The sequence below is a fragment of the Aythya fuligula genome, chromosome 2 (assembly GCF_009819795.1).
Source record: "Aythya fuligula isolate bAytFul2 chromosome 2, bAytFul2.pri, whole genome shotgun sequence".
In the NCBI taxonomy this organism is placed as follows: Eukaryota; Metazoa; Chordata; class Aves; order Anseriformes; family Anatidae; genus Aythya; species Aythya fuligula.
The window spans coordinates 106,218,142-106,226,811 of NC_045560.1; the positions used below are offsets into that span (position 1 = coordinate 106,218,142).

The 8,670-nt window shown below is 46.3% G+C and overlaps 1 protein-coding gene across 2 annotated transcripts in view; it reads right to left on the minus strand.

The window, feature by feature from the left end:
* The window catches only part of RALBP1 (ralA binding protein 1), a 28,398-nt gene extending 22,468 nt beyond the window's left edge, over nucleotides 1-5,930 (minus strand). Inside the window, exon 1 of one of the 2 annotated variants that reach the window (XM_032181761.1) lies at nucleotides 5,850-5,930. The gene's annotated coding sequence lies outside the window, so the exon portion shown is untranslated. Of the gene's footprint in view, nucleotides 1-5,815 lie in introns of both variants that reach the window. The other variant, XM_032181762.1, reaches the window with a different exon arrangement.
* Between the last annotated feature and the right edge of the window lie 2,740 nt (nucleotides 5,931-8,670).

An 8,670-nucleotide genomic window follows, 5' to 3' on the forward strand; every position in this document is an offset into this window, starting at 1 on the left:
GTGTGACACCCGCGGTGTGGGGCAGCACCGGGGCTCTGCACTACCTGTAGGGCCAACAGCCAGTGGCAGGGACCAAACTCCACGGAGGGAAACTGGGAAGGTGCCTTGGGCCCGTTTCCCACTGCTCAAACAGCTGCCGTAGCCTGCAATACCCACAAGTCTTCATAGCCAGGCAGCCTTACAAGAAAAGGCATACGAAACACCATCTTTCTACAAAAACATAGAGGCATCTTTAGAATTTCAGGTTAAATTCACATGCATTTGCTAAAACCAGCTTCCGAGTATCATTAAAAACAAAAAACCAAAACACATTACCCCACAAAATGCACAACAACTGCTGTTTTCAACTTGATTACTAAATATAATAGAAATGAACGGAGTAACAACACAAGCAGACGCTAAAACAGGGCACGTGCCACCTCTGGCCAAGAAGTTCATCATTGCACAGCACAGAACAAGGTCTGAGTGCCCTCCCACACCTGCTGCGTAGCCCTGCCTACACAACAAGAGCCGTGTTACTTTAAATAAAATTAGTGTAGGGACTCTAATGGAAACCCTGGTGTACACAGGCTAAAATAGTGTCATCCTCTCCCCACCTCTAAAAGAAAATAAAACTGCCTCAGCTTGTATGAGGCATTTTTAAGCGTGGTAAAATCCTTGCTGTTTAGGGCTAAAAAATACCTAACGTAAACTACCTGTGAAAAACACAGATCTGAAACTGACTGCTTCAGTGACACACACTAGCTCTAAGCTTCATCGATGTACAGTTGTGGATGTGTTGGATGCTTTCAAAGTCTGGCTGAAATAGCATATTAAAAACTTACTTGTGAAAGAAGAACTTAGAGAGAACCGGTGACCAAGATAAAGCTGAACCATGACAGAGAAAGGTAAGCCAGGCCGCCATAAAACTGTCAGCACAAAAAGACTCCTGAAGGGAACAACAGATGCAACTTTTTTTTTTTTTGATAGAGGATTTTGGCACATTCAAAGATAAGCTTGCAACAGTCGTTGCCAGAAAATTAGTTCTTTTTAATTATCTTTGTTGTAGAACTTGATTTCAATCTACGCCTACATGTGACAGTCACATTAACGCACGGAGCCATCTTGACAACAAAAATCCCAACTGCATATATGCAGCAGTTCCTCCTTCACCTGGAAAGCTGAGTTTCGGTTCTTTTAAAGTCATTTTCAGAACAAGACATAAAAACCCACTTGATCACATGAGCTAAATACGTTTTGGAGAAGTGCAAACCAAAATTTCAGGATTAAAACTTCAGAAGCATGACCTGTGAAAAATCTTTTCGTTTAAGATTAACTGTCTTACATTTCTAGTCCATTCAATCAATTAAGATATCCTGTCAAATATGAAAAGCTCTTTATACTGTCTGAAAAAGCATCATTTCTGAAGAAGCCTCAAGTGAAAATTAAAGAGGAGGGTATGAGAAAATACTTTTCCACATTCAATTAAAAAAAAAAAAGAAGATATTTTAGCCTTTATACAGACTGGTATTGTGCTTTTATATAAGTTTGTTCACAATATTAAAACTACAAACACAGTAAAATATCTGCAAGTTTACCATGTTAGATCAGGCAACATTACCGAATACACTAACGTAAGTGAAAGCTGCGTATTGGAAAGAGGAAAAAATAGTCATGCAGTTCCATAGTGACAGGGTAGAAAAACACTACTAACACCATGAAGTAAGGGAGTTTTGTTGCTGCCATGTTTACCTTTGGAATTTGCATTTTGCATTCGATGCACTTCTTGCTAATAAAAACCAGTGAAAATTTGTTTCCATTGCAACATCCGAAAAAATGTTGCTCCCTGACTGGTGATGTGAATTTATGTTTAAAACGCACCTGGACAGGCTAGAAGCACAAAGAGAGCAATAAGCCTAATTACCAGGGTAAGTTAAATATTAAATTTCACAAGTTATTATTAAAATATATATATATATTAAAATTATAGCTTCTAACGTGAGGTGCAACTTCCATTTTAAAAAGTTAGATATGGTTTTAAAGAGAAGTGATGCTCTTGCAGAAATCTTACTACAATTTTTGAGAGAAAGACAAGCTGCAATTTCTGTCAGTCTGATAGCTTTTTCCCAAGGTGCCAAGTTAACAGTACTGCTATCATATATGGTGGTTTTAAAAACCCTTTTTCCAGCTCAAGTTATGGTTGCACCACAGCTCGATGTTCAGGCCCAAGAGCTCCTTCCTGCCAGATGTCTTTTTTCTAGCGAGAAGCTCAGTTATTCTTAATACAAAAGCCAAGGGAAGCAGTCAAAGCTGTAAAACAGGAACTGAATTTTGTTATCAACTTCATCTAGATCATATACACAGAAATGTGACATTTTTCAGACAATGCAGGACAAAAATATACAGATAAAATGCATTTTTGTTTCATAGCTACATGAATTAAGTGAGTAGTGTTTCACTGACTGCTATCAAATGTACAAAAGAGCAACATGAGACCAGATTTACTTGGCTTAAAATCGTTTTCAGTTTGCTCCAAAGTTGTGCCCGCTCTGCACTCCTCTGCAGCAGCTGCCTGGCCCCGTCCCTCCTCACACAAGCAGCCAGCGCTCATCCCTTTCTTCCCTTGTACGCCTCCAGAGACCAAACCAGCCAGTCCAAAAAGCTCAGCTCCTTGCGAGCAAGGTGAATAAAGGCAGCAATGTGGAAATGAGAAAGCTGCTGCTGCTACTTCCAAAGCTGCCCCTTCCGTTGCACTGAAGCAGAGGGCAGCAGACACTTGTACAAGAACACCTTTCCCCACAAGTTAGAATTGTGAATCTTAACACACTGAGGTGAGGGCTTCCCCAGCTTTGGTAGCGAGCTGGGGACTGCCCACGAGGTGATACCAAGAGCTGTAATCCTTCTTTTGAAGAAATTGCAGAGCTGAATCAATCACTTAAGGTCCACATGCTTTCCTAGCACTTAAAGGAAACGCACAGATGACAAACTATTAAGGGTGCACCAATGAGGATGAAGTGACTTCCTTAAATTATTATAATAATATAATACTAACAGAATAATGACACAATTAATTCCATACTTAGAAGACTACTTCGCTTGATTATTTAAAACTAAACATTTTCTCTACCAACGCTAACTACGTTACCTACCACAATCATCTGAACTATTCTAATTATTCAGACTGATATTATTATTGCTTTAGCAACTGGTAAGAACCAGTTTCTTTCTTCACTATTTCTCTCTTTATTATTTTAAAATTCAGTAAGCAATTAGTGCTATTTTTTATTCACAATCTTATGTCAAGCTGCTTCTGGAAGAAACTGCAACTCACTCAAGATGATAACTGCTTATCATCTGTATTTTTCTCTGCTTGGTATTACAGAAGCTATGCAAGAAAAAAAACAACAACCACGTTCTCTATTTAAATACACCTTACTTACGTACCAAAGGAAACACTACTGGCCGTGAGCTGATTGCTCCTGAACATTGCGATCTCGTGTCTTTGAATTGGCAGATCTCAGTCTCGCACACATACTTTGAATATATAGATAAGATAAGAAAAACCAAAGCTGCTGCTTTTTTGATTCACACGGAATAATAAACGACACCTAGAACTCCTATTACGTCTCCCAAAGCTTTTTGTAGGACACGTTTTGTTTAGCTGTTAACTTCGGTTTGTATCTCCCCAATAAATTACACCACCCCCCGAAGTCGCTCTACTTTTTCTTCATCTTTTTCACAAAAGCTTCCATGCTAGTTCAAAACTGTCACGATACTTTACAAAACCTAACCCAACGATGCTTCCTGGTGCACTATCTCCTTGTAACAAAAGAGAGGAGTCTCTCGTTTCTCTGGATACCTTCCAGCTGAGCTCTGCACACGCCTCTGTGCTGGCTCTGGCTCCCCTCAGGTCCCGAGGTGGTTGTACATCCCTCCAGACACCGCCCCAGGGACGCCCCTCTCACCGCCACACGCCTGGGGATCCAGCCTAAGCACCAGCCTCTTGCAGGTCACTCCCAGCCCAACGACATGCTCGGCTGATCCCGTTGTCGTTGGCTTGGTTTTTTAAAGCAACAACTTGCAAATTACAGTCCGCGAGACACTGGTAAGTTGAAGAAAGCTGACGAATTCTTTAGGTGAAAATCTGAAGCCGACATATGGCAAACCAGGACTATTTTTAAGGGTTGTGAGTCATTCACTGATTCAAAATAATCAGATGCGCTAGTTCAGAGAAAAGCTTAGCAGATTATACCAAACATACAATTAAATGGAGATAAATGTCATACTACACTTTATTTTGACATTTTGAGGCCAGCTACATGACACCAAGCTTTACAGAAAGAACCTAAATTTGCATTTGTTGGTATTTACTGCTAGACAACAGCATCTTCCCTTTTTTCTCCCAAATAGCTTGTCAGAAATAGCGGCGTGTGCTGAAAAAACATTCTAAGCCTTGCTGTAAGAAAATACAGCCGAAACATTTTAGGGACGTGCCTAAAAGACACACGTGAGATCAGAACCCCGAAGTGCTAGGTGCACACGTGCACCAGTTGAGCTTCACCTGCCCCTATGCAGCATACAGAAACGGAAACAAGGCACCCTATTGAAGAAACCTTTCCCCTGTACAGCCATAACTGCGTAACGGCTTCTACAGCGAAATCGTTACTTTTGGAGAAAAATAGCATCTCCTCTATCCCCCCAAAGCACCTTCATTCACGATGGAATAATGCCAGAACGACAGTGGATTAGACCTCTGAGGCAGCTACTCCCACCTTCGGTTTCATATATGAGAATATTAGGGAACACAGCTGATTTTCCCAGTCAGAACCGAGAACCCTAGCACAGACAGCTCCAAGCTCCCTGCTTCTCCTTAACAAATAGCCTCCTTCCAACCTAGTTACCTGAACACTGCAGCAGGGCTGTTTGCTAAATTTCAAGCACCCCGAGTAGCAAACACTCAAACCCCATGACAGCTTGCAAGCTTTTTTTTCCCCATTTCACTTCTCTGTAGGGGAGAGCCCCTCAAGAGCACGTGCTGCACTGACTGTACAAGACGATGAGAAGCGATCTGAAGGAAGCCTACACCATGTTTCATCAGCAACCGTGTGTAACAGCATAAAAAAATCTATTCGAAGGGACCTCTCCCCAGTTTTTTTAAGCTCGGTGATGAATGTGAATCGTTACAATCCTGGATCGTATCCCCCAGGGCCTTACTATCGCCCTTAGAAGGGTGTATGACAGGTGGAGAGTCCCAGTGAGCTGCTCACAGAAAGGCTTGGGTTGGAGGGGCGCTTAACGACCGGTTGGCTCCAACCTCGCTTTCCAGGTGAGAAACAGTCATAGGGGATGCTGCCACAGCTGCCTCCCTGCGCTGGAAGGCAAAGATCCACACAAACCCACCTCTTTTACGCGACTTCCCCAAAGACCTCTGCCTATCATTACTCCATTTAACGAGAAAACCACCAACCCCTGGACACCCAGGGGAGGGCCACGCACAACATATTCAGGGACAGATCCCCTACAGCCTGGCTTCCCCTCACACAAGCACCCCGCAAGCTGCCCCCCCAGCCCCCCACACCCCCTCAGGGCTCCCCCACCCCAAACCCGGGCACTGAGCAGCACCAGGGGCACCCCCGACCCCACCAGCACCCCCCTCATCCCCCTCACCCTCCCCACCCCCCCACAGTCCCATGCCGCCCCCCCCCTTCCCGAGGACGCCTCATGAGGCGCTGCCCCCCCCCTCCCCCCCCTCAGCAGCCGTTAACGGCCGGGGGGGGGCTCGCGCCGCCCATTACCCCCCTCCCAGCCCCAAAAGCGGCTTCCTCAGCGGGGTTACCGGCGGTAGCGGGGCTCCCCCCGCGGGCACTGACCGTCGGGGTCCCGCTCGCCGGCGCTGCGGCTCCGCCTGCGGTGCCCATCCCGGCCCCGGCCCCGGCCCCAGCCCGAGCCCGCAAGGACGCCTGAGGAGCGGCGCGAGCTCGCCCGCCGCGCGCATGCGCGGGGAGCCCCCCTCTCGACGGGTTGCGGGGAGCTGCGCATGCGCCGCATAGGGGAGGGGGCTGAGGGGCGGTGAGGTCCCGCGCGCGGTGCGCAATGGGTGTTGTAGTTCCACGGGAAGGGGTGCCGGAAGGGGAGGTGGAGCGCGGCTTCCGGCCGCCGGACTACAACTCCCAGCGGGCTTTGCGGTCGCCTCATGCCCACCGCTCTTCTGTGGAGGGGAAATTTTTTTTATTTTTACAAATAAACGTGTCCGTTAGTGACGGTTACAGCGGAGCCCGCTGTGATTTAACGCCCCTTAACGTCTGTAAAGGCACAAGCACCCAGCACACGGGGCACAGCCCGACACAGCCCCGGGGGCGCTGCCCCCTGGTCCTCCTGTGTGGCAGGGGGAGCCGCCTCCCTGCGCTCCACCTCCTAAAACACAGTTCATAATGATATAACCTGGGTATAACATTAAAAATTGGGTTAAATTGGGGCATAAATTGCCGTTTGGCAGGACGTGAGGTGACGGAGAGGCGCCCCGTGCCAAGACCCGTCGCCAGCTGGGCGCACATCCTGTTTACGGAGACATTTGGGGCAATTTTACCTTCTTCGCCTCCTAACGCGAGTTTCTGTCCCGTTAGGCACCTGCGGGTCTTGAACCCTTTTCAGGATTGCTGGCCCACAAGGGGATCTGCCTCAGTACGAAGCGCCCCGGCTCGTTCCCGCTGCTGGAGCCCCCGGAGCATGAACATGGTGGCAGCGTGCCACCCACTCCCTTCAGCCGCTCGAGGCTCAGTGCCGCTCAGTCCCTGTCAAAGGGGCGCTTTGTGCGGCCTCCTGGGGTAGTGGAAGAGGTCCCCCGCAGGAATTGGTGCTATTCAGTGGGCAGCACAAAGGGGAGGGCTGTAAACGCTCCGATTAGCGCTGGAGAGCACGGGGATGTTGTCCCCGCAATATTACATACTATTATTACATAACCACGCGGCTTCCAGTTCTCCTCCTCCCTTCCCCGAGAAACGCTTTACCACCAAATTACCTTCTGGTTTATTTAACTTCACATCGCAGTTAATGCTCTGGGGGATTTCCGTCGGGGAAAGGCTGGACTGCTCCTGGCAGCAGAAGAGAGGGAGGTTACTTGGGTGACATCCGAAGGCCTCCGGGATGATCGCCTGTGAGGAGCTCCGCTTGAAGCCACAGTCGCCAGAGGCTCTCAGCTCTGAAGAATAAGCATTATCAGCGGCTGTTGCCAGCACAAGTTTGCACACAATGGGCCCATCAAGCTAATGAACACGGAACGAGCCCTCTCCCATTTTTTGATGAAGACAAACAAGAGATTGTGAGCAGAGCTTAGAAGACCAATTTCCTGCCATGTGAAATACATTTGGCTGACTCCTGACTTTACAAAACTCGTTGTGGTCTGAAGCCTGCTTACACAGACAGAGGCACGTTCTGACCCTACACACCCTGCATTTACTCCTCCTAAACTCGTACCGTTTTAAGGACAAAGTCAAGCAGAGATGGCAAGCTCTCTGCTTTGAAATTTGTCTTGCTGTTGCATGTGAGCCTCTTATGTGTAACGAAATAATAATGGAGATACAGAAAGCATTTTTGTCAGGAAAAAAAAATGGGAGAAAAAAAGCACAGTTGTGTAAATGAGTAATTCCCTGCCATTTTCTCTCAGTTGAAATACCTCTTCAAGAAAGCCAGCTCAATGGTTGAGGTTGTCTGTTTATTAGTGAAAGCTAATAACTTCTTCTGATCGTCAGTCTAAAGTAGCCCCTCAGAAGCCATTTTAATATCTCAGCTTCTAAGTTTGTCCAAAATTAGAAAATAACGCTCCTTTGAACAAGATGGCTCCTGCCAAATATGATCAGCTCAATAGTTAAAGCATGTTCAGTAGTTCACTGGCACTCGGTCTATGTGGTTGGATCTGCTGGTACCATAGATGAACTCCCCAGGAAATAAAGTGCTGTGAAGTCATTTTTTGCTTACACAACTAAAAGAGCTGTGCACACAATGGAAAGTACCAGATAACTTCCAGAAATCAATTCCACGTCATGACCAAAGGCCAAAGCAAGTACACTCATTTTAGTGCAGAAACCATCCATCTTCCTTCCTTGACTAGCCACATAATTGAATTGAGAGCTGAACTTGGTATCGTCATGAAACACCCGGTCCTTCAGAGGTGAAGAAAAACTGGCAGAACTTGAAAAAAGGGCCTGCGCTCCCCATGGCCTCCGTTTCTCCCAGTCCTGACTGCACCACGACTTAGTTTCAGTGGGGAGAGGGAGAGATGAAAAATGTTCTCTCAAAACCCTCGACGAGGGTGGGTGCCTGTACAACTCCCTTGAGAGTTTTGGAGGTACACTATTTTAAAGTCTTTGCACTCATTCAGATTAGTAACTTTCATACTGTGCTTCCTGGTAACATTCACCTTGACAAAACCACGAGAATGAAAACACAAGAAACAGTAATGTCTTTTTATTAAAATACCTCTTAAAACACTCATCGTAATAAAATACATTTGCTATTGCTGTATGACATTAGCATACACGCAACGCTTACAGCAAACTCTAGACAGCATTAAGAATTACAAAAATAAGGCAAGCCCCAGAAAGTGTGCATCCTCACTACCTACTCTCAGGCCATTACACAGACTGATCTATTTACAATTTTATGCTGTTCCCCCAGGGTTTCCCAGACACGTGT